We start from the raw sequence: 24,965 nt of genomic DNA, 5'->3' as shown, positions 1-24,965 counted from the left end.
CACAAAAACAGAGAAGTAGATGTCTGGAACAGAATAGAGAACCAAGAGATTAACCCAGCTACTTATCGTTATTTGATCTTTGACAAGTCAATTAAAAACATTCAGTGGGGAAAACATTCCCTATTTAACAAATGGTGCTGACTGAACTGGCTGGCAACCTGTAGAAGACTGAAACTGGACCCACACCTTTCACCATTAACTAAGATAGACTCTCACTGGATTAAAGATTTAAACTTAAGACATGAAACTATAAAAATACTAGAAGAGAGTGCAGGAAAAACCCTTGAAGAAATCAGTCTGGGCAAGTATTTCATGAGGAGGACCCCCCCCCCGGGCAATTGAAGCAGCATCAAAAATACACTACTGGGACTTGATCAAACTAAAAAGTTTCTGCACAGCCAAGAACACAGTAAATAAAGCAAGCAGACAACCCTCAGAATGGATGAAGATATTTGCAGGTTATCTCTCTGACAAAGGTTTAATAACCAGAATCCACAGAGAACTCAAACGTATAAGCAAGACAAGAATAAGTGATTCCATCGCAAGCTGGGCAGGGGACTTGAAGAGTAACTTCTCTGAAGAAGACAGGCACACGGCCTACAGACATATGAAAAAGTGCTCAACATCTTTAATCATCAGAGAAATGCAAATCAAAACTACCATGAGATACCATTTAACTCCAGTAAGATTAGCCCAAATCACAAAGTCCCAAGACCAGAGATGTTGACGTGGATGTGGAGAAAAGGGATCACTTCTACACTGCTGGTGGGAATGCAAATTAATACATTCCTTTTGGAAAGATGTTTGGAGAACACTTAGAGATCTAAAAATAGATCTGCCATTGAATCCTATAATTCCTCTACTAGGTATATACCCAGAAGACCAAAAATCACATTATAACAAAGATATTTGTGCCATAATGTTTATTGCAGCCCAATTCATAACTGCTAAGTCATGGAAAAAGCCCAAGTGCCCATCAATCCACAAATGGATTAATAAATTGTGGTATATGTACACAATGGAATATTATGCAGCCTTAAAGATAGATGGAGACTTTACCTCTTTCATGTTTACATGGATGGAGCTGGAACATATTCTTCTTAGTAAAGTATCTCAAGAATGGAAGAAAAAAGTATCCAATGTACTCAGCCCTTCTTGAAACTAATTTATTGCTTTCATATGAAAACTATAACCCAGTTATAACCTAAGAATATTGGGAAAAGGGAGAGGGAGGGGGAAGGATGTGTGGAGGGAGGGTGATTGGTGGGATTACACCCGTGGTGCATCTTACAAGGGTACATGTGAAACTTAGTAAACGTAGAATATAAATGTCTTAACGCAATAACTAAGAAAATGCCAGGAAGGCTATGTTAACCTGTGTGATGAAAATGTGTCAAACTGTTTATAAAACCAGTATATGGTGCCCCATGATCGCATTAATGTACACAGCTATGATTTAATAATAATAATAATTTAAAAAGATGCTGGCAGCTGGCATGATGGTTGAATACATCACCATTGGATTCCTGGACCACTGAAAACAAGGAAGAGGCTAGAACTCTGTGAAACTCCCCCCAAGATCTCCCAGAAATAACTGTAGGAGATTCTGAGTGCTGACCAAGGTTGTACAGCACAGAAGTGAGATCAAGACCCAACAAATTCTACTTTCCCAGCCTACTTAGTTACGAAGCACAGAAAAGAAAAAAAAAAAAAGCAAAAGACCTACTTGTGAGTCCTCTGTGGGCTTCACTTCCAGATAAAAAGGAAGTTTTAAAGCTTCTTGGAAGATGTAGGCCCTTGCCTGAGCCTGGAAGTATGAATGTTTTAAATTTGTTTCTTAAGCTTATGTCATCATTCCCAAATGATAGCTAGTAATTGTTTTCTGCTTAGACTGAGCAAATACTGAGAATCGAAAGGGCATGGCCTATCTCAGCTGAGTCCAGTGGAGCAAGAAAGGAAACTGCATCAACTATCAGTGAAGATTATTAAGCAAGATCCAAGATTCGTCTCTGGCAAGAAAATACTGCCTATAATTTATCAGTCTACAAATATTTATTCAGTGTGTACTTTGTGCAAAACCTCATAGCAAGAACTCTAGGTTATAACATTGACAATGGCTAACATTATTGCATCAAATTCCTCCTCTACCTCATTTTAGCTTCAAGACTTAAGGACAGGTGTGATGTCTTACCTTCTCTGCTTTTCAATGTTCTTATCTATAAAATAGCACTAATAATAACACTAAATGTAGAAGAATTCTTAGCACATAGTAAATGCTATTATGTTGCTAATATTATTATTATCATAATTTTTGTTAACATCTTCATTATTATAATAGGCTATATTGTATTATATGATTTTATTTAATCCTTATAAGATCAGCACTTTTATTATTTTCATTTTATAGATGAAGAAACTGAGACCTAGACAGATCAAGAAACTAATGACAGTCACTTAGCTACTTAGTTGCAGAGCCAGAATTTAGACCCAGGGTATCAGATTACAAGGTCAAACTTTAACAACTACCCTGAAATTATAAGATTATATGAAGTACCAACCAAGATTATGACGTTCAACTAATGATTGCTACTGTCATTTTCATCATTACCAATGATGCCCATTTTCTATCACAGAATGTATAATGAATGTGCAGCTTAAATCCTTATTACAGTTGATAAAAAGTGAGGTTTAAATGCCTAATCAGGAAACTTTTCATCTTGAATGAACGAGAACTATGAGTGAACCCATGAGCTTTAAAAAAAAAAAAAAAAAAATAGAAAATTGTTTACTCCAGAACTCCTAAAAATCTGAAGATTATAAATTCTATCAGGCTGCAAAAGCTGTTCACACTCCAAAAACTTCTGTCTTCATCCCTATTTCCTCATTTAAACATTCCTTCTCCCAAGTTGTGTGTTTCCCCCCAACTGCCAGATAGCTAGCCTTCATGCATAGCTTAATAAGGATTGTAATTATGCTTCTGAATCCAGCCATCCATAGTTCTTCAGCCTCATACTGAAAGCTGTGCTGAAAATTAGAAGGAGCATGCTCTCTCTCCCTCAAATAAGCACTTTTTAACAGCAATGTCAGCAAAGCAAACATCAGCATTAATTAACAGTGACTTGGGACCATGTAATGTTTTCCATTACATCTGAAGGAGGTCAGGGGGAAGAGGACATGGGACAGATGACACATGGCATCACCACGTGTCTGGCAAGAGGGGAGCTAAATTCAGAACTCAGAAGCAGACTCCTGTTTGCTTAAAAATAGAAAGAAAATGATTTGAAATGTCAAGTGGTTAGTGGTGGAGACGGTTAAACCAGATGACTGATCTCCTGGGGTGTCACGTTATGCCCGGTCAGTTATAATGCTTGAGGACACTACATGTGGCCTGGGCATCTTAGCCTTAGGAAAAGATGCAGGGAAGTGTTCTGAATATAAGGACTTTTTTCATTCATTTGATATACCTTTTAAAATCACAAATCTGAGGAAAAAAATCAGCTGCTGTTATAGCCTAACACCCTTCGATGGATTTCCACTTCACCAATAATAAAACACAATCTTTTCCTTGACCCTGTGTTAGTTTCCAAGGGTTGCCATAACAAATTACCAGATTTGGTGGCTTTAAACAACAGAAATTTATTCTCACTCTTCTAGAGGTGGGAAGTCCGAAATCCTGGAGTTGGCAGGACCATTCTCTCTCTGAAGACTCTAAAGGAGGTGTCTTCCTTGCTTCTTGGCTCCTGGTGATGGCCAGCCACCCTTCAATTTCCTCAGTTGAACTCCAATCAGTGCCTTTGTCTTCATGTGGCATGCTATCCTGTGTGTCCCTCTGTCTCTCTGTCTCTGTTTTCTCTTCTTATAAAGACACAAAGCATTGGACTAAGGCCCACTCTAGTCTAGTATCAGCTCATCTTGACAAATCGTACATGCAAAGACCCTATTTTGAAATAAGGATTATTTCTGAGGTTCCAACATACCTGAATTTTAGGGGGACACTATTCAACCCAGTACACCTCCTTCCTACTCCCCAGTTCACGAACTAAGCCTAAGCAATAGTGGCTTCCCTTCCGTTCTCTGGAGTTGTTTCTGAAATTTTCTTTTCCACCTTCATTCCTGTGAACTTCCAAGTCCTCTCAGTCCAGAGCTGCACCCTCCCACACCCCTCTAGTCCGGGATGGCTCCACTTCACCCTTCAAATCTTGGTTTAACGCACTACCTCAAAGAAACATTCCCTGGTTCCACGTAGCTAAGCTCATTTCCATTATTCTTCTCAGTTTTCACACTTTTTTCTTTTCTTATACTTATCATCCTGTCAATGCTTTTTCTTTCTCTCTTGTGTGTGTATGTGTATGTGTGCATATGTGTGTGTATGTGTATGTGTGTGTATGTGTATGTGTGAATGTGTGCATGTGTATGTGTGTATATATGTGTATATGTCTGTATATGTGTATGTATGTCTGCATATGTATGTGTGTATGTGTATGTGTGCATGTGTGTGTATGTATGTGTGTATATGTGTATATATATCTGTATGTGTATGTGTGCATATGTGTATGTTTGTATGTGTATGTGTGCATGTGTATGTGTGTGTATGTGTATGTGTGTATATGTGTGTGTGTATGTGTATGTATGTATATTTTTAGCTTTCTTACTAAAATGTCAGTTTGTCCACCAGGAACTCCACCCATTTGTTCTTTTCCTACTTTGTTTGCCTAGCATCTTATAAAGTCCCTGTCACATGTTATGCGCTAAATGAATTATTGTTCAGCAAAGAAATCACTTGAATATCTGAAATGAAAGGCCAAGCACTCCAGACTCAGGTAAATGTGGAGTATGTGAAATATAACCCCTGCCCTCAGGGAACTTAGACAAGATCAGAGGTGAACTCAAATAACTGTGAGGCTCAATAAAAGTTCAAGCAGAGAGGGACTGAAAAAGTACACTGGGAGCAACTCAGAGCAGACAGTTTAGCAAAGCCAGCAGCCTCAGGGGAGTGAATGGGCACAGGTGGGAATCAGTGTGGGAAGTTGCTTTCAGAGCAAAAGGGAGCTGGTATTGATGCAAAAAGTGGGAATAATTCATTGTGCATGCAACCATAGGTAGCCTCCAGGGCAATCGGCACATCTGTGGACTCAGAGGAGCCATGTGGGGTGGGTGTCTGAGCCCAGCTGCCACATTAGGCAAAGCAATCAGCTGGAAGATGCCGCCAATGGTGCCTTTCCCAGCCAGGGCTGCATTGGCCTGGTTCTTCCAGAGGCCTTGAAGCTAGATGTGATTAATGAGTCCTGAAATCCATTGTCAATTCAGGGGGAGCTTTTACTGCCCACCCTTGGGTGCTCCAAAAAGCTGAGACAAGTTCTGCATGACAGTTTGATTTAGTTTCCCACCTCCCTCTCTGCCTTTCTCACCCTAAGAAGATTATTGTTTAAACTCTAGGTTAAACTAAATCCTGCTGCTTTTGGTACAAATTGCACTCAACCTTTTCCTCCATGACACAGCCAGCTTGGAGAGCCACTTGTTCTGCTTTCCCTCCCACTCTGCAGAGGCCCGCCTGGTGCTCCAAGTGCAAGTGAGCTGTACCTGAGTGAAATGTACATGCTCAAGATTCTCACATCTCATACGTCTGTAATAGACAAGATGCCAGAGAAGAAGGAAACCACTCCAGATGCAGCAAATATAAAACAGGAAGTTTTCTCAGAAATTCGTTAGCTAGAATCTAGTGTTCTCTTGAAGGAAGGAAACCCTTTGGAAAGGCACATGTAAATGGGTGGCAGGACAACACTCTGTAGGGTCACAAATGTGATGGCAGGCCCTGTACCCTGAGTGTGTCTGTGAGGGAAATCCTTTAGGAAGCACTGTTTTTGGAGGATGAGAGAGATAAGACACAAAAAGTGCTTGACACAGTGACCATGTGGTACAGAACCAGCAGTAGCTACTATTACTCCTCCTACTATTAGTAATGTCAGTATTATTAATAATATTAATATTTTCACATTAGAAGTGCAAATCTCCATAGCACCTAGTACAAGACTGAGAACTTCTTGAACATTTTATGATGTATTGGCTGAGAAAGGAGCAAGAGAAAAGAAAGAGAAGCATCTGTGGTCATGAGGAGTAGAATATGAATGTTGAATTTTAAGGAAGCTTTGTCAGGTGATGCTCATACCTGTTCTTACTGAACTATATGAATCAATTGTTAAAGTTTCTAGAGAAGGTGTAGTGAAGTCATTAGATGTGATGACATTAGAGTTCGGCCTCAAAATAATGTCTAGGCTAAGGAGGTGGAGTGCCGTGCAGTTGCACCTATAGTATATAGAGGCCTGTGTCTTTTTCCTAGGGCTGCTATAGCAAACCACCACAAACAGAAGTGTATCCCTCATAGTTCGGAAGCCCTAAAGTCCACCAACCCATAAAACCATACCTCCCTTGTGAGCTCAAGAGAAGTACCCCCTATTTGATTCCTCCCCGCTCTGGTGGCTCTTGGAATACTGACTTAACAGCCACATCACTTCATCTCTGCTTCTCTGGTCACACTACCTCCTCCTGTATCTCCATCCTCCCTCTGCCTTCCCCTGTGTGAACACTTGTCATTGAATTTAAGACACACCTGAATAATCCAGTGTGATGTTCTCATCTCAAAATCTTTAAGTTAATGACATCTGCAAAGATCTTTTTTCCAGCAAATATTCACAGATTCCAGGAATTGGGACATGAACATATCTTTTTAGAGGACACTATTCAGCCCACTATGAGTATCCTAGAGTTTGAAGAAGTTGGCAATTTGCTGAAGGTCTCCATGCTAGCAAACAGAGGAGCTAGGTGCAAAAATCTGAGGATCAAGGGTATGAAATTACTTACCCAAAACAGTGTAGTAAATACCAAGCTGAGTCAAGACTTCACTCCACACCAGTCTTCAATGGTTTATCCAAGTGCATGAGTAATGTGGGAATTTCCTATAATTTTTGGAAGATATTTTTGTTGAGGTAACTGGAAATTTTTAAGAAATATTTTTTGCAATTAAGATTTCTATCCTATTTGAGACTTAGACCAAGAAACTGTTTTTTTTTTTTAATGGATAAGAATGTTTGAAAGATGATTTATAAGAAGACAAACGAATGCAATGGCTGATGTACCACCCTAATGTTGGAATGGAAAAGGGATGATTTCTATTTTACATGGGTCTGCATTTTTACAATCAGTAGAAAGCTCTCATCATTTTATACATTCATTCACTTATTTAGTCAACAAATAATGAGGGTAATGTGCTTAGTTTTTGGGAGACAATAAATGAAAAAGATAAATGTGTTCTTTCTATTTATGGAACATAACACAATATGGGGGAGACAGACAACAACAACAACAATCAAACAAAAGAGCGCTATTTTGAAGTTTGAAAATTGCTATGAATGAAATAATCATTGTGCTGTGAGAGAGTATATTGGTGACAAGGCCACTTAAGGTGAAGGAATTAGAGGAAGTCTTTGTGAAATTGAGTGAGATTTGAAGGAGCCCAGTAGGCAGAGGCTAGAGAAGTATTTCATTTCAAACATGAACAGTCAGAGAATCAATATGGCCAGAACTCAGCTGGATGGGGAAAATGAGGCTTCCTCTATTGCAAAAAGCCTTTCTCTGTGTGACAAAAGAGCCTGCCACACTTGGCTCCAGCATTACATCATCCTAGCCCAGGGATTATAAATCAAAAAAGAGCTTTGGTCTCCTCCCGTTTTCTAAATTCTAAGACCCAGGAAAGACATTGATTGGTTTAAGTCCGAGTAATGTGACTTCACTTGAACCAACCACTGTGGCCAGAGAAATGCAATAGTCAGAAAAGCCAGATGGGAATCATCTACCTTCCTCTGTGACTACCATGCCGAGAATCACATGATTGGAGCAGTAGGAAATCAGTTTCCCAAGGAAAAGGGGTGATACAGGGCAGACAAGACAGTAAATGTCTCTGATCCCTTTTCTATCAATAAGGAATATTGTCTATCTTATTCATTCTTGTGTTTCCATGATGAAGACAGTTCCTAGAGCAAACTATTGGATTTATGGATTTATGATGAATTTTAAAAATGATGTTTTATTGCCAGAAAAAAAAATACTACGGCTATGCATTACTTAATGACAGTGTTGTGTTGTGAGAAATGCGTTGTTTGGTTTGTCATTGTGTAAACATCATAGAGTTCTACAAACCAAGATGAGATAGTCGACTACACATCTAGGCTATATGGCATAGCCTATTGCTCTGCAAACTTTTATTGTACTGCATTGAATACTGTAGGCATTTGGGATGTGGTGGTAGGTATTTGTGTATCTAAACACAGCAAGGCACTGTTAAAAAGACAATATAAATACATGTATCGGGGGGGCAGTTTTTGGCCGGGGCTGGATTTGAACCCACACCTCTTGTATATGGGGCCGGCACCCTACTCCTTTGAGCCACAGGCGCCACCTGACAATATAAAAGATTTTTTTAAAAAGGCACACCTGGCATGGGGCACTTACCTCCCAACTTGCTGGGAGGACAGCAAGTTGCTCCGAGTTAGTCAGTAAGTGATTAGTGAGTGAATGTGAAGGTCTAAAACATTACTGTACAGTACTGTAGACTTTATAAATACTAAACCCTTAGGCTATACTAAATTTATAAACAAAAATAAGTATTTGTGCTACAATGTCAGGATAGCCATGTTATCACTAGGTGATAGAAATTTTTCTCCTCCATTATAATTGTATGGGACCACCATGAAATTTGTGGTCTGCTGTTGACCCAAACATCATTATGCAGCACATGACTATATCTGCAAAATATTTTATAATAGATAGGTAAATACTACTGCTATCCCAAACTATTGTTAAGGGCTGTTGGTCTATAGAGTGGGAATACTAATACCTAAAGCTATCTTACTTACCAGGCTTCTCTGATGAATAAATGCTGTTAGATTGTAAATGGGCTTTGGAAAGTGTTGAACAACATACAAATAATACTATGCATTTTGTTGTTAATAGCTAGGAAATGGATGCTCAGCAGAATTGCCTAAATAGGCTCCTAAAGGGTATGGCAAAAAATGGAACTTTGTAGAAAAAGTTTCAAATGGCAAAAAATACTTAGGCAGCAAAAGACAATTTTCTAAAATGATGGGTTTGAGAAGAATGAATCAGCAATGAATGTTGGTACAAAACATCGTTTAAGAAGTCTGAACATACTCCTGATTAAAAATATTTTCAGGAGTTACTCCAACAGAAATAATGACAGGCTAGGCACAAATCTGTTCCCTTAACCCTCCTGGCAAACCAGGATGTAAGAGTCTGACCCACACCTCCATTGGGGGCTTGGCAGCTTTAAGGACGTGTGGCATGTACATGTGCCATTGAGTACTTTAGGTCTTGTCATTTTAGGATGGAGGTCATCCTCCTAGGAAAAGACAGATGGAAAGGAATGCTTCTGTCTATCCATGGGCACAAGTTGAGGCACAGGTAAACTGTTGTCAGGGAGAGCAAGTACACCAGCTTGGAAGTATGTGTGTCTCTCACAGTGCAAAGGTGGAAGGGCAGCCTAGGGCAAGTAGGCAGCTCCTGAAGGTCATCCGGAGTCATAGACTGCCAGCTGGCTCTGCCATCCTCAGACATGTGGCTTCCTTCTCTGGGCCCAGGGAGATTGCTGCACTGTTTTCGAGCCAACAGCAAGGAGGTGGGGAAAAGAGTCTTGGCAAGTTGATTCATCTTCATAGAGATGACCTTGAACTTGTAAATATCACTCCCACTTATATCCCACTGGTCCTAATGTCATCAACTGATCATACCTAACCACAAAGGAAACTAAGCCATGAATTTTCTAATGAGATGGCCATATACTCCAGACAACACTTAAGGCAAAGTAGAAGGGGTATTTCTAACACAGAAGGGGGACTATGGATGCTGGCAGACACAATAGCAGTCTCTGCTATGTCAGACATGTGTTGAGTTCATGCCATGTTTGAGGCAAGGTAGGGAATTCAGCTGTGAGGATGGCAATAGACACATGTACAGAAATAATGCTCACATAAAGTTGGGTGTAACAAGGTGTGAATAGAACCCCATGTTACAGAAGTTTCAGGAAAGGGAGGATCATATCCCTCTCAGTAGGATTTAGGAAATATTTTTAGAGGATGTATTATTTGAAATGAGCCCTTAAGATTGAATGGAACTAGAGTAGACTAGAAATTGGAGTTAGAACAAGGACTGGAGAGAAGGGTCATCATTGGTCATCCTAGTCAGAATCATTTTCATAGCAATGGCCCTTTGAGAACCATCCAGCAATCCCACAAAAATTATCACGTGGTTAGTATTGTTGGTTATATCTCCAAATACATTCTCCCCTATTTCCCTAGTGATGAGTATCCAAACTTTTCATTGAGCATATGCCCTCCCTAGCCTTCTGTGTGTTGAAATGGCCAAGTTTTGGCCAATGAGTGAAAGTGGACGTATCACAAGGAACAGCTAGAAGTATTTCTAAGTAAACCTCTTTTCTTTGTATTTCCTTGATCCTGCTGCCTGGAATTTAGATGTGATAGCCAGAGCACTGGCAGCCATTTTGGAATAGAAGAATAAAAACTAGCCCTGAAAGTGTCAGCTGAGAGTTAGAATCAATCTGCTCTCCTGGTGACTCTGTAGAACCACCATGCTGGAAATAACTGGACTGCTTATCTCCAGACTTCTTTAAAGCAAAAAAAAAAAAAAAAGGCCTTTACATATTTAAGCCATTGTCATTTGAGGTTTTCAGGCACTTTCAGTCACACCACGTCCTAAAGGGTACAGACAGCTTTTAAGTCCCACTTTTCCTATTAAACTTACCAATGTTGAGTAGTTCAAGCAATAGTCAGTGCATTAGTTTCCTATCAATACTATTAAAATTACCACAAATTTAGCAGTTTAAAACAACTGTCTACAACTTTATTTATCTTGCAGTTCTGTAAGTCAGAAGTTCAACATGAGACTCACCAGGCTAAAATCAAGATGTTGGCAGAACTGTTTCTTTCTGGAAGCACTAGGGAAAATCCACATTCTTTCAGGGTGTTGGCTGAATTTATTTCCTTGCAATTGTAGAACTAAAGGCCCCATTTCCTTGCTGGCTTTCATCTGAGACCTATTCTCAGCTTCCAGCAGCTGTCTACATCCTTGGCCCATGGCCCTTGGCCCTCCCTCCATCTTCAAACCAGCAACAGTGGGTCAAGTCCTTCTCACACTTCTTCTATCACCACATAACTCCAATCAGCCCTTCTACCTGGCTCTTCCACCTGTAAGGACCATGTTGTTATATTGGACCCACCTAAATCATTCAGCATCATCTCCCTTAAAGTCTGCAACCCTAATTATACCAGCAAAGTTCCTTTTGCTATGCTATGTTACATATTTACAGGTTCAAGGGATTAGGGTTTCTCTGGGAGCCATCATTCTGCCAGTGAATAAAAGCTTCCCTCAGCAACCTCATTCTTCTCCCAACTTAGGATCTTTTGTCAGCAGTCCTCATCATTTACAAATCCAATAACCCAGCAGGCAGTTTTCCCTGGATGCTTGTATATAGCTCTGACACAGTCAGGATACCTGCCCTGTTCTAATCCTCAGGAATAAAGCAGCGACCTTGACCAATTCCAAAAATTCCAAAAATGTATCTAATAGATGTTTCAGGAGCCAGATTTCAGGCCAACTTTGGTGACTTCTGGAAATAGTTTTCTCAGGAGGGAGTGGAGTGGGGACCAGGATGAAGAGTAGAGTCTCTCTTAAACTTACTTCAAATCCAGAACCTAAAAGATCCTGAGCAACCCTGAAAAATTACATAGGTTTGTGAGTAGGTTGCAAAGAGCAAGTTTCAGTTCTCAACAAATATATAAGCATTTTATGAATAAATGAATAAATTTTTGAACAGTGATTGATTGATGGATGGATTGGATACTCAAGTCCTTCCATTTTTTTTTTCTCTACTGGGTAGTATTTCCTACTAGTCAAATTTTGTGCTTTGAAATCATACATGAATCTAGGTCTCACCTCTGCCATTTATTCTGCCAATGCGTTCCCCGAAAACTTACTTGAGTCTTTTTTCTGTCTGTAACTTGCAGCCAATGATTACTATTTTGCCTCTGTGTAATTTCACTGAAGTATTAGATGGAAAGTGCCTACCAATACAGTCATGTACCAAAAGACGGCATTTTGGTAAAAGATGGGCTGCATTTACAACGGTGGTACCATAAAATTATAATGTTATATTTTTACTATACCTTTTTTTATGTTTAGGTATATTTAAATAGACAAATACTTGCCACTGTGTTACCATTGCCTACAGTATTCAGTATGGTAACAAGCTATACAGGTTCACAGTCTGTGAACCATAGGCTATCCTACATAGCCTAAGTCTACTAGGCTAGACCATCTGGAGTTATCTAAGTGTACTCTGTGATGTTCACACAGTGATAAAATTTTCTATCAATTTCTCAGGATGTATCCTTGTTGTTAAGTGATGTATGACTGTGTTCAAACTCGTTAGCACTTAACGTTAGTTCAAAGCCACTGCTCCTGCCAAAACGGTCTCCTCTTGACTCTCAGACTTCATTCCCAGCTTACATGCCTCTATGATGTCATCTGGCCTGTTCCCCCAGCATTTTATGCACATATGTGAGTACATGTACACAAGGGCACGTGTATTCACCCCATATGCATGCACACAAATATCATTGGGGCCAAAGCCAATTTAAATGTCATCTTCTCCACAAAGCCAATTATTGAGGCCCTAGTCAGAAGTTCTCTCTTCATTTTAGAATTCTTGAACGCAACTAAGTCATTTTTGCATTTATCACATACCTATACCTAGCACAATGTCTGGTATGATATGGACACCTAACCCATTTGGGATGGATAACTGGATGGGTGGGTGGATAGATGGATGGGTAGATGAATGGGTGGGTAGAAAATTAACTTATTTATTTTCTCTGGAAGCTCTATGAGGGTTTGTTTTTATACTCCATATTGGTCAGCACAATTCCTTACCCACAGTAGGTATTCACTAAATGTCAATTGGATGCTCATAAAGAAGAAAAAAAATATATGAAAAAAGAAAATCAAGACCAGTCCCCACCTAGAATCATTCTCCTTTCTGGGCATCCTATTGAAAAGAGTTATTGAGCAGAGAAGCAGGGAGTTGACAGCCACTCTCTGGACTCTCTCCCAGGGCCTTTTTAGAACAGGAAAGTTAATTATGGAACCAGATTAACAGTTTCTTTTTTGATACAGCCAAAGTAAAACCAGCAGGATGCAATTTAGCTCTTCCCCACTTTTCAAATAGCAGCAAATTTTCATACAAAACAAAGAGACACTTGAATTGCAAATTACTTAGAGAATCAGCTAGCAACCCCAAACGAAGAATATTTCTGCTGCTTTCAAAACCTGCTGTTGTCTTTTCAGGTTTAACTATGTAGTGGGACTGTCATAAAGGCCTGGGCATCTTGCTGTTTCAACTCTAGGCCAAGTGGGGAGGAGGGGCAATTCAGTAAGGTTTAGTGGGATGTCCCAGGGTGATCTTTTGGCTCAAAACATTTTCTTCTCTTCTCCAGACCATCTCTAACACACAGAGCACCAACCTCCACTCACAGAACAAGGGCAGCAGGTTCCCTAGAGTTCCTCATTCAAGGTTGGCAAAAGCAAATGCCTATGAGATCAGGCAGAGAAACAAAGAAAAAACAGGTGCTGAGGATGTGTGTGAGCATACGTCCCCCAGGAAGTAGGTGAGGACTGGAGCAAACGCCACCGACCCCATCTCACCATCATTGTCATGCAAGAATGCTAGGCCCTGGCTGATTGTCCCTAGACAGTTCCAAGAAGACTGTCATCTGGATTTTTAATTCAAAGATACTTTTTTTAGCTCTTAGTATCTGACTAACAAAAACAAAATTTACTATCTATTGACTAGGGTGGGCCCACGAGCCACCAGTGTACAACTTCTGATCTAGCATGCCTTCCTTATTGGACTGACAGAGAAACTGAGGTCAAAGATGGAAGTAATTTATAAAAAAAAATAAATAAATAACAGAGTTACTAAGTCATATGGAGCCCCTCCGGTGCCTAGTTGATTACACCTCACAGCTTCCTCAGGTCCCTGCCCCTGCAGGACACAGGGTATGTTCATTCTCACAAGAACATTTGCAAACCTTTTTTCCAGACGGGTGGAGGGAGGGTAATCGGTGGGACCTCACCTACTGTATATGTTACAAGCTTACATATCAAATATATAGGAAAAATAAAAAGATATGCTACAAACGCGTAAATATCAAATATATAGGGAAAAAAGATATGTTACAAACTTTTTTCCTCTGATTTAAATAAATAATTCCTATTTTCTGCAAAGGATTTGGAAAACGCAGCAAAGACATGGAAAAATAAAATAAAATCACACAGTGGTGCCATTTTATTTATAAGAAGATGGGTTGCTGGGATGAACCCGTCAGGACACAGGCTGCTTCCCTACACGGCCACTAGGGGGCGAGGTGGCATCTCGGTTGGCTTAGCCCCATGTGCGTTGTGGGAAAGTTACGGCGGGGGTTGAAAATGGGGTCAGGCAGGTGGCAGAAAAGAGCGCGGGAGGCCAGATGAGAAATATGGCCACCGAAGTAAATGCGCCCTGCCTAGACAATGTTGAAGCCACTCAGATTCAGCCCTTGTCATGGTCGTGTGGAATGCAGATAATGTCGACTGGCTTTTTAAATATTTTTCCTATGAAGCTTGAACTCTCACTTGATGTAAAATGTTTCAATATCTAAAAATGTTGTTCTGTGAAAAATATTGGTATAGGAGTCAAACCAAACACCCAAGGGAGCAGGATTTGGGCTATGGGATTTGGGCTCTTTGTGACCTCTGTTTAGTGACCCTGTAAGAGTGGAACAGGCAGCTGAGCAGAGAGTTTATGACTAATCTAGTCACAGTTCAGAAGAGAAGAAAAGAGCCAGCCACTTACAGAGATGACCAGGGAAGGAAGGCGAGACAGAGGAGGTTGAGGCTGTCCATAGGCTGGGGGCAGCAGTCCCCTGGGGAAAGAGGACTTTCAGCCAGAGCCAGCCTGCAGCCTGGGAAGAACTGTTGGGGAGATTTTCTGAAAACACCTACGACCGTGTGTGCCTGCGAGTATGTGTACATCCTCTTTATCTTGCTAACATAATATAGATTACCTCTGGCAATCCTGTGGGCGATTATTCCATTTTCTCCAGAGCAGAAATGTTTACAGTCAGTAAAGACAGCAATAGGTGTGTCAACTCTTCCCATTTGACTGTAAGGAATTGCTGAATGCACAGGCTGTAGGCAGTAGAATGGAATAGAAGGAGCCCTGGAGTAGTACCTGAACCTGCCCACCCTGACTTCTCTCAGAGCCTCCATTTCATGCTCCATAAAGTGAAAATATGACACTGCCCTATCTCTGGTATGCCAACTGGTTTAAGAAAAAAAAAAAAGAAAAGCAAATTGGCCTTAGCACAAAAGTGTATTTATTGGTTTACATAACTGAAAAGTTTAGTTATAGCTGCATCCAGGTGCCCAAATAAGTTAGAGCCAGGTCACTCCTGTCACTCAAAACCACAGTCTTAATTTCACATGCTGTCTGCCAGCAGCTCCAGGTGTACACCTTCACCATTCACGCGTGGCAGAAAGAGATCTTCTCTTCCCTTACAGATTGTAGGACTGGCTTTCTTTGATCTGGATCAACATTCCTGAACAAGTAATGCAAAGAAGATGAAATGCTCCAACTGGCTGGACCACCACACATTTCATGGGCAGTTAGGCATTTAGCTCAAGTCTATTGGAACATAATTTGCATCCTGGATGGTGGTAGATAGAGGAGCAGCTCTGATTGGTGGTGGGAATAAACCACTCTTAATGAAACAATTTCCTGGGAATATGTCCAACCTGCACTGTGGAGTTTGTTTAAAGCTGGAAGAAAAATAGGGAGAAATAATTAATTACTGCCTGATGCCAAAATGAGACTGTATACGATTTATTTATTTTCTCTCCTATGTCTCACAGGTTTGCTTTGACTGGAGGATCAGAACTGATGGTGACACTTATTTCAGTGAAAGCAACAGTGTGAATAGTGAGTAGTTTTTCCTATTATTCACTCGTTATAGGATATGGACTCCTTTTGTGTCTTGACACATCATTAAAGTAACATTTCTTCATTAAACTATCATTTCTTCCTCCAACCCATTAAAGCATATATCAATTAACTTCTTTGGTAAGTCAAATGCCAAGTATATGCTTAGATTTTTCTCTGTGTTCTTTATACAAAAACACACACCAGGGCAACACCAGGAATGATCAAAATATATATCACTTAAGATGTGTTCTTGACTGCAAGTAAAAGAAAATGTAGACTTAAGTTGGGTTAATTAATAAGAAAAAAATTATTGGCACTCATAACAAGAAGCCCTTAGGTAGGGCAGGTCCATCAATGATTAATTGGATAAATAATGTCGCCAAAACTTGGGTTTTAACATCTTCAGTCAGCTGTTTCTTTCATGTCTCTCTTTGCATCACCCTTTCCAGAAATCCCCCAGCAAATATCCACCCCCATTTATTTTCCAGAAGTGTGTCGAATACTCTTACCTAAATCAACCCTTAGCAATAATGAATGGGACCACCATGACCATGGTCAATCATTATTCCATCCCTGGGGCTACAAATGGCACTTGTATGGTTTCATTGAGGAAAGTGGATAAGTAAACAAAATTAAAGTCTTATTAGAAAGAAGAAAGGAAAGGATGAATAATTACTTCAAAGTCAATCAATAGCATCTGCTATAAGGTGATACTCTGCGATTCTTGGCAGTGCTTCCTCAAAAATGAAAGCTTAGACAAGTACTCAAATTCAAGATCTCATAACTCCATCACTGTAGAGAAAGTAGGCACCTAGGCTTAGCTAACCTCCCCTCAAGTAATGGGTAAAATGAAAGAAATACTTAGAAATACTTTTGACTCTGGATATAAAACCCAAGGCATTATCATTATACCATATGCAGACTGCTTCTCCAATTTGCATAATTATAGACTCCCCCTCAAAGAGTAAACATTGCTGCCAACTTAAAAAAAAACTACAAAGCAATATTAAATATGCATTGCTAATTTGACTTTCTAATTTGTCTGGGATCTTCACAAAGATGTGCACAACTCCACAGATACTGAGTGCTTAAGAAAACCTTCCACCTGCCTAAAAAGAAATCAACAAGAAAAGAAAAGCTAAAAATTAGTTTTTTAACTAAAGAATTTAAGTTGATACCTAAAAATTAACTGTAGAAGTTCATTCTGTTAAACTGACTCTCAGATTCATTATTCCATGCACAGACTACCACCATTCAAGGACAGAAAAGTGCTTTGTGCAGCCAAAAGAAGATAGCATTTTCCCAAGATATTGCCATTCAATTTTGAGAATCACCTGTGAACTGTGTTTGACCTTATATTTGAGCATATATAGGAAGTGATTCAAGAGTTTCAGAAAGACTTTCTTATCCCCAGTCTCTCTCTTATTGATCTGCCTCAAATATGCACCAATCTCTGTCTTGGGCCTTTCAGGTCCCACTTACAGTACAAATATGCTACCTGGCCAAAGTGGATTAGGCCATTATTATATGGTACAATTTAAGTTCATTGATTAGTACCAATGATGACTGAAACAAGGACGTAAAGTTGTACATGCATGGAGAGACAGAAGTCCTCCTAGAGTTATATTACAAATTACATATGTACATACATGTAATACACACACACATATATATATAATGGAGACACACACAATGTACAAACACACAACACACATAAATACCATGTTACATAAGGGATTTCCCCTTATACAAGCTATTCTATAACGAGCCCTGTGGAATTACCAATGATAGACACTTTTCCTTGTGAGCATGTGTGGGGGTATATGTGTGTATATATCATTTTTTACCATTGATTAATATTGCATCTCAGGTATTGATGGCAATTTATTTACTCAATCTCTTATTAAAGGGTTATCTGTTATTTCTAGATATGTTTTTACTATTTTAAATTATACCAAAACATTCTTATGCACAGAGATCTTTCTCTGCATATATGGTTATCTGGGTATACATGTTCCTAGAAGGGCAATTGCCACGTCAGGGAGAGGACACCTGACCAGTTAAGGGGAGAATCTGGAGGACTAGTATCTTGACACTGCTTGGGCCCCATGTGGGCTCTGGAAGTGCCTGTGAGGCTGGAATCCTACAGCAGAAAAATTAAATAATAGGAAGAAGAAAATAGGGACAACATGCACCAAATGTGAACTTTACTAAGCTATCACAGAATGATAAGAGAATTGCTATTATTGCATATAATCATTGTAATTCTTAGTGTGTTTACTTGAGCAAAGTCTATCTATTCTTTGTTTATAGACTATAGACTCCCTGTGGTCAGGAATCGGGTGTGGTATCTGTTATTACTGTTGTCGTTGTTAAACAATATATAGGAAGTGCCTGGCATGTTTACATTACTGTGTGTAGATAGGTATTTTGGGGATGAAAGAATGAATGAATTATATAGAAAATCTTTCATGAAAGAGATTTGGAAAGAAGTTTCTAGAGAGTGACATTTCTAAGGAATCTATTCTCTACCCAATTTTTCACACAGCCTCCAGTATCTCTGTTATATACAGGGTGGCCATAAAGTTTGTGTGCAGTTGAGCACTTGAGCAGTCTATCTGTTCTTTGTCTCTAGACTATGAACTCCCCATGGTCAGGAACCAGGTGTGGTGTCTGTTGTTACTATTGTTGTTAAACAATATATAGCAAGTGCCTGGCATGTTTACATTACTGTATATAGATAGGTATTTTGGATATGAAAGAATGAACGAATTATGTTCGTTGTGTGCAAGTGCACACAAACTTTATGGCTACCCTGTATAGTACAGAGCAAGGATGATATACAGCCATACAATTTCAAGTGTTACTCCATTTTTAAGGCAAAATATTCTGCCTCAGAAAGTACTATACAAGGAGCAGTTTGTACTAAATGGGCCATCTCTTATCAGTCAAGAGTTTACCTTTAATGTAATTCAGTCAATCCTGGCCTCAAGTTCAACCTATTTTTATGACCAGCATTTGATTTATTTTTATCTTTTACTTTCCTTTTTTAAAAAGATAAAATGCTGTGAGATTATGAAAACCAAAGTCAGGATGGAGTTAGAGATGTGACTTCATACGAAATTCTCTCCATTGCAAAATAAATGGGCTCTGTTACTCCAAAACACACCGGAAAGATGAGATATTTTTTTCTCTTTCCATAAATGGTATTTATTTGCCTTTTCTATTTCCAAAGATGTTTCCTGTCAGATAATTCATGGTTTATCTAAGTTTCTGAAATTCTTGTCATCTTTCCCAGAGCAGCAAGGTTTTTCAATTTCCCTGACTCACTTGATGTCTATCTGCAGTTCTGTGCCCAGCTAAAAAAGCTAGCTGAACACCCTGTACCCACCACGAACTGACAGCTCCACCATGGGCTCCTGGAATTAGAGCAGCATTTACCTAGAACTCTTTCAAAAATCCCCAGGAAGGAAGAGAGATTGAGATTTAGAATAATCAAAGTGAGGGTCTGCAGACCAGCATCTCCTGATATTGTAATACCTGGATTCTGTATTTCCTACCCTAGACCAACCTACTGAGTCAGATCACACATTTTCCTAAGATCCTGGGCACCTGTTATGCAGGGTGGAGATCTAAAGAACAATTTCTTGAGGTCATTTGTCCCGATATTTTCATGTCTCCAAGTATCTCCCTGCTTGAGCTAACAAAACTAAGCACATAAATAACTGAAAGTTCATAATTTCAATAGCTCACACCCTACCATATTAGGCAAAGAAAACATTTCATACTGACTTGAAGGAAATGTTTTCTATTTAAGAACAATAGTTTGCTCCTTAGATCATTTCATCAGTTTCATATCAATTTCCTCTTCATTCCTTCATTTGTTCAAAATGGTAGCCCTACAGAAAAACCAAATTATGGTAAAAATGAGATATAAAGTGAGCTTTGTTTCTCCTCCTGGGCTTATTTCTATATACTCTTAAGGTTTTTGGTATTCTCAGTCTCTCTCTTGCTCCCCTCCCCCAAAACCCCTGGAGAAAAATCTATGCTTGGAACAACATATGATGTCAGTCATTTATATTTTATATACATTTATAAATTTGTTCTAATAATTTGTAGTCACATCTCTCACCATGAAAAAAAAAAAGAATTGATCTCCCGTTAGAGGAATATAGCATATGACAAAGTAAAAAGAGATAAGAAATATTGATTAGATCAGAATTAAGGTTCATCTGAACAGTTGATAGCTTCCTAGAGTTCTGTGTTAAGATTCTGAGACTGTATCTGTGTTCACCAGGAGAAAAATATCCTGGTGATATTTGTGACCAGTGATATCTGTGATGGTATGTGATAAGGACATGGTCACATGTCTGCCATGTAATGGTTTATACTCACATTTACTGAACTTTTACCTGTTGTGCATTGTTAAGTACTTGCCTGCTGTATTAGTTACCTATTGACAAATGGCAAATTACTTTAAATGTAGTGGCTTAAAAGAATAATTTTTTTATTAAATCATTACCATGTATATTACTACATTTATGGGGTACAATGTGCTGATTTTATATACAATTTGGAATGCTTACATCAAACTAGTTATTCACAGTTTCTGTGGGTCAAGAATCTTTGAGCAGAACTCTCTGTCTCATAATTTCTCTCTAGAATACAGTCAGGGCATCAGCCAAGGCTGCAGGCTCACTTGAAGGCTTAACTGGGGAAGATCCACTTACATGCTTTCTTACATGGTTAGTGATCACATTCAGTTCCTCTAGACCTGCTGCACTGAGGGTCTCAGTTCCTCACTGGCCATTGTCCTGAGACTTCCCCCAGTTCCTTCGCAGATTGCCCTTCCAATTAGGGTACACACACAAGAAGAGTGAGAAAGACATTTTTATAACCCAATTATTGAAGTGACATCCAATCACAATGTCTGACATTCATTAGAGATAAGTCCACTCAAGGAGAGTGGATAACACACAGGTGTAAATCCCAGCAGGTAGAATCAATGAGAGCCTTCTCACAAGCTTCTTGCCACCGAGGCTATATCCACTTTAATCTTCACCACGAACTCTCGAGATACTACCTAGTATTATCCCATTTTTACAAGTGTGGAAGCAGACGCAAAGAGGTAAAATTACTTATTTAAGGTGGTACAGCTAAGAAGGGACAGGGCTGGGGTTTAGATACAGGTTCACCTGACTTTAAATCTGTTGTTATTTATTCCTTTTTTTTTTTTTTTGGCAGTTTTGGCCGAAGCCGGGCCTGAAACCGCCACCCCTGGTATATGGGGCCAGCGCCCTACTCCTTGAGCCACAGGCACCATCCAATCTGTTGTTATTTCTACTATATCTTTGCCTCTCTGGAATTATCCTATAAGGTGGTCTTCAAAAAAAAATTTTTTTGAAACACAGTCTCACTTTGTCACCCCAGGTAGAGTGTTGTGCCCTCATCTTAGCTCACAGCAAACTCAGTCTCTTGGGCTCAAGTGATCCTCTTGCTTCAGCCTCCCAAGTAATTGCCTTTAAAATATTTTGATCATGAACCCCTATGACCAAAACTTTTATAGAATATGCCCTTCCTATATACATATGTGTATATGTACCTTATACATATGTACCTTATACATGTATATATGTACCTTATACATATGTATAAGGTACATTTTAACCTGCGATTAAAAATGGGTAAAGCTTACTTTTGGATGAAAGTGGTTATAAATAGTTGTTTTATTCTTACCGCAGTGTATGACTTGTCCTCCCCTGGATCACTCACATGTTAGAGGATACTGAGCTGACATTCTGGTTGTGACCATTCTATGGCCCACATCTTCCTACTTGACAATTAGGTGAGCTAATTGGAGATAGAGTTGGAAGATTCTGCTGCCCAGACACTTAAAACATAGGGAGGAGACAGGCTGTTAGCCTCCTCCTCACCCTATCATGAGTGTTTACAGAAGTACTGAATGAGTAGAAGTTTGGGAAATTCCCTCCTCTCCTTTTATAGCATTGAGTCTCTTAAGAAAGGATATTTATTATAGGGTTGGAGTAGCCTTTGTCTTAGCCTTGGAGCTATAGACTCCATTGTGGGAGAAAAAAAAATTATTCAAATGCTGCCTTTGTTTACCATTTTTAAGTGAGGCTCTATGCTTTATAAAGAGGTCTTCATTGTTGCTTTGAAATTATTTCTTGGTTTACTTTAAATAGATAATCCATGGACATGGTAAAAGCGTGTGTAATGCATTAGGTATTTTTAGTGAAGATTAAGCTTTCTGCAGAGCTTGTTCATAATCTCTCTGTTTGCATCCACTTTGTGTGTATATATCCTTCCAGTGAGTATCTCCATCCATACAGTTATACATGTGGATGTCCCTTATTTTTTTTTTTTTTTTTTTTAGTAACCTAGAGAGTACTACCACTCTCTGTGATTTGGTTTTCTTCACTTATCATTTCTCGGAGATGGCATTATTTTAGTATGCACAACTGCTACTCATTCTTCTTAATGGCCACATAATATTCCATAGTATATATGCACCAAGATTTTATGTAACCAGTCCCCTTAGATGGATATTTAGGCTAACTCCAGTCTTTGTATGGAAATGTATGTATATGGATTTGAGGAAATGTGATGGTTTGTAGGTACCTTCTATGTTTGTTCACCATTGCTTTGTCTTCTTTTGGAAAGCTTCTGTTCATGTCTTTTGCCCCACTTTTTGTGGGGTTATTTAATTTGTATGTGTGTGTGTGTGTGTCATAAATCAGCCCTTTGTCAGATGTGTGGCATGTAACACTAACTCTGTGGGTTATCTGTTCACTCTGTTGATTTTTTCCTTGGCTGTGCAGAGGCTTTCTGTTTCTGTTGGTTCCATTTGTTGACTTTCATCATTGCCATGATTGCCTTTGCAGGTCTTCTTTGTGGATTGTTTGCCTACGTCAATGTCTGTGGGATTTTTTTCTAGTATTTTATTCTAGAATTCTTATGGCTTCATGCCTTGGGTCTGTTGTTGATCATGAATTAATTTTTGTTAGGAGTGAGAGATGCAAATCCTGTTTCAATCTTCTACATGTGGCTGTCTTCTTCTCCCAGCACCATTTGTGGAATGGGAATTCTTTTTCTCAGTATATGTGGTTGTCTACTTTATCAGGGATCGAATGGCAATAGGGGACGGTTTGGGATCTGAGTTTTCTGGTCTGATCCATTGATCTATATATCTGTTCTTATGCTGATGCCATGTTGTTTGATTACTATGAACTTGTGGTGTGGCTTGGAGTCTGGTGGGGTGGTGCTCTCTGATTTGTCCTTTTTGCTTGGTATTGCTTTGGATGTTCAAGCGCTTTTCCAGTCTTGTAAGAAGCATGGAATTATTTTTTCTGGATTTATGACAATGTTGGTGTTTTGGTGGAGATTGTGTTGAAACTCTGGATCACTTTGGGTAGTGTAGACATTTTGACAGTGTGGATTTTGGCAACCCATGATCATGATATGTTTTTCTATTTGCTTACATCCTCTGACTTTTCTTTCTTCAGTCAGGTTAACTGCTGTTGGTGTATAGAAGTGGTATTGATTTGTGTGCATTGATTTTCTATCCTGAGACTCTACAGAATTTGTCAATTCCAGGAGCCTCTTGGCAGAATATTTGGGGTTTTCTAGATGTAGTATCATATCGTCAGCAAAAAGTGATGGTTTGACCTCTCCTGTTCCCCACCCACCCCATTCAGATGCCCTTGGTTTCCTTCTCTTATCTTATTGCTCTGGCTGGATCTTCTGGCACTATTCTGTGAAGGTGATGAAAGTGGGCACCATTGTCTGGTTGTGGGTATATGCAAAAAAGCTTTTGATTTTTCCCCATCAAGTACAATACTGGCTATGAGTTTGTCATATATGGCTTTTGTAGTTCATTTTGTTGAAAGTACTTATCATCTCAAAGGGTGCTGAGCTTTGTTGGGTGCTTTCTCTGTATCTATTGAGATGATCATGTGCTCTTTGTCTTTGTTTGTGGTGGGCCAGATTTGTATATTTTTGTATGTTGGACCTGGAGTGGAGCCCATATGGTCATAGTGGATTGTTATTTTTTGGGTTTTTTTTTTTTTTTTTTTTTTTTTTTTGGTGAACTGCTGGATTCAGTTTAGTAGAATTTTGTTGAAAGTTTTTGCCTCTGTACTCATGAGGAACATTGGTCTGCAGTTTTCTTTTTTGTGTGTTTGTCCTTTCCTGGCTTTGGCATCAGGGCAAAGCTGACTTCATGGAGTGAGTTGGAGAATATTCCTTCCTTCTCAATGTTGTGAAGTAATTTCTGCAGTGTGAGGCTATTGCCTCTGTTTAGGTCTGGTAGAGTTTCACTGCAAACCCATCTGGGCCAGGACTTCCTTCATTGGAAGTTTTTTCATTGCATCTTTGGTTTCATTGCTTGGTGTTGGCCTGTTTGGCATTCTAGTTCTTCCTAGCTGAGCCTGGAGAGGCTGTTTGTTTCCAGGGATTCATCCATTTTCTCAACTTTTTCCATTCTATGTGAATAGGGTGTTTTGTAGTATTCAGGAATGATGCTTTGTTTTTCTGTAGTATTAGTCATAATACCTTTTTCATTTCTAATCAAGTTTATGGGAGCCCTTTATTTTCTATTTTTGGTTGATCTGGCAGAGGTCTATCAGTTTTGTTTATCTTTGCAGGGAGCCAACTTTTCATTTCATTGATCTTCTGTATAGTTCTTTAATTATTGATTTCTCTTAGTTCTGATCAGACATCGGTTGTTCTTTTTCTTCCGCTGGGTTTGAGATTGGTTTGCTCTTTTCAAAAGCTTTGAGACAATTCTTTGAGATTGTTAATTTTTGATTTTTACTAAAGAGTCTTCTCCATGGCCTTTTCC

General features: G+C 39.3%; 1 protein-coding gene across 1 annotated transcript in view; it reads left to right on the top strand.

Annotated features, from left to right (window-relative positions):
• Nucleotides 1-24,965, top strand: part of ATP10B (ATPase phospholipid transporting 10B (putative)) — a 443,089-nt gene that overhangs the window by 153,018 nt on the left and 265,106 nt on the right. The window contains exon 2 of the mRNA XM_053567374.1: nt 16,036-16,102. The gene's annotated coding sequence lies outside the window, so the exon portion shown is untranslated. The remainder of the gene's footprint in view (nt 1-16,035; nt 16,103-24,965) is intronic.

The sequence above is a fragment of the Nycticebus coucang genome, chromosome 17 (genome assembly GCF_027406575.1).
Source record: "Nycticebus coucang isolate mNycCou1 chromosome 17, mNycCou1.pri, whole genome shotgun sequence".
Taxonomy (NCBI): Eukaryota; Metazoa; Chordata; class Mammalia; order Primates; family Lorisidae; genus Nycticebus; species Nycticebus coucang.
Note: the sequence above shows the minus strand (reverse complement) of the source record. Positions and strands in the feature narration are given on the sequence as shown.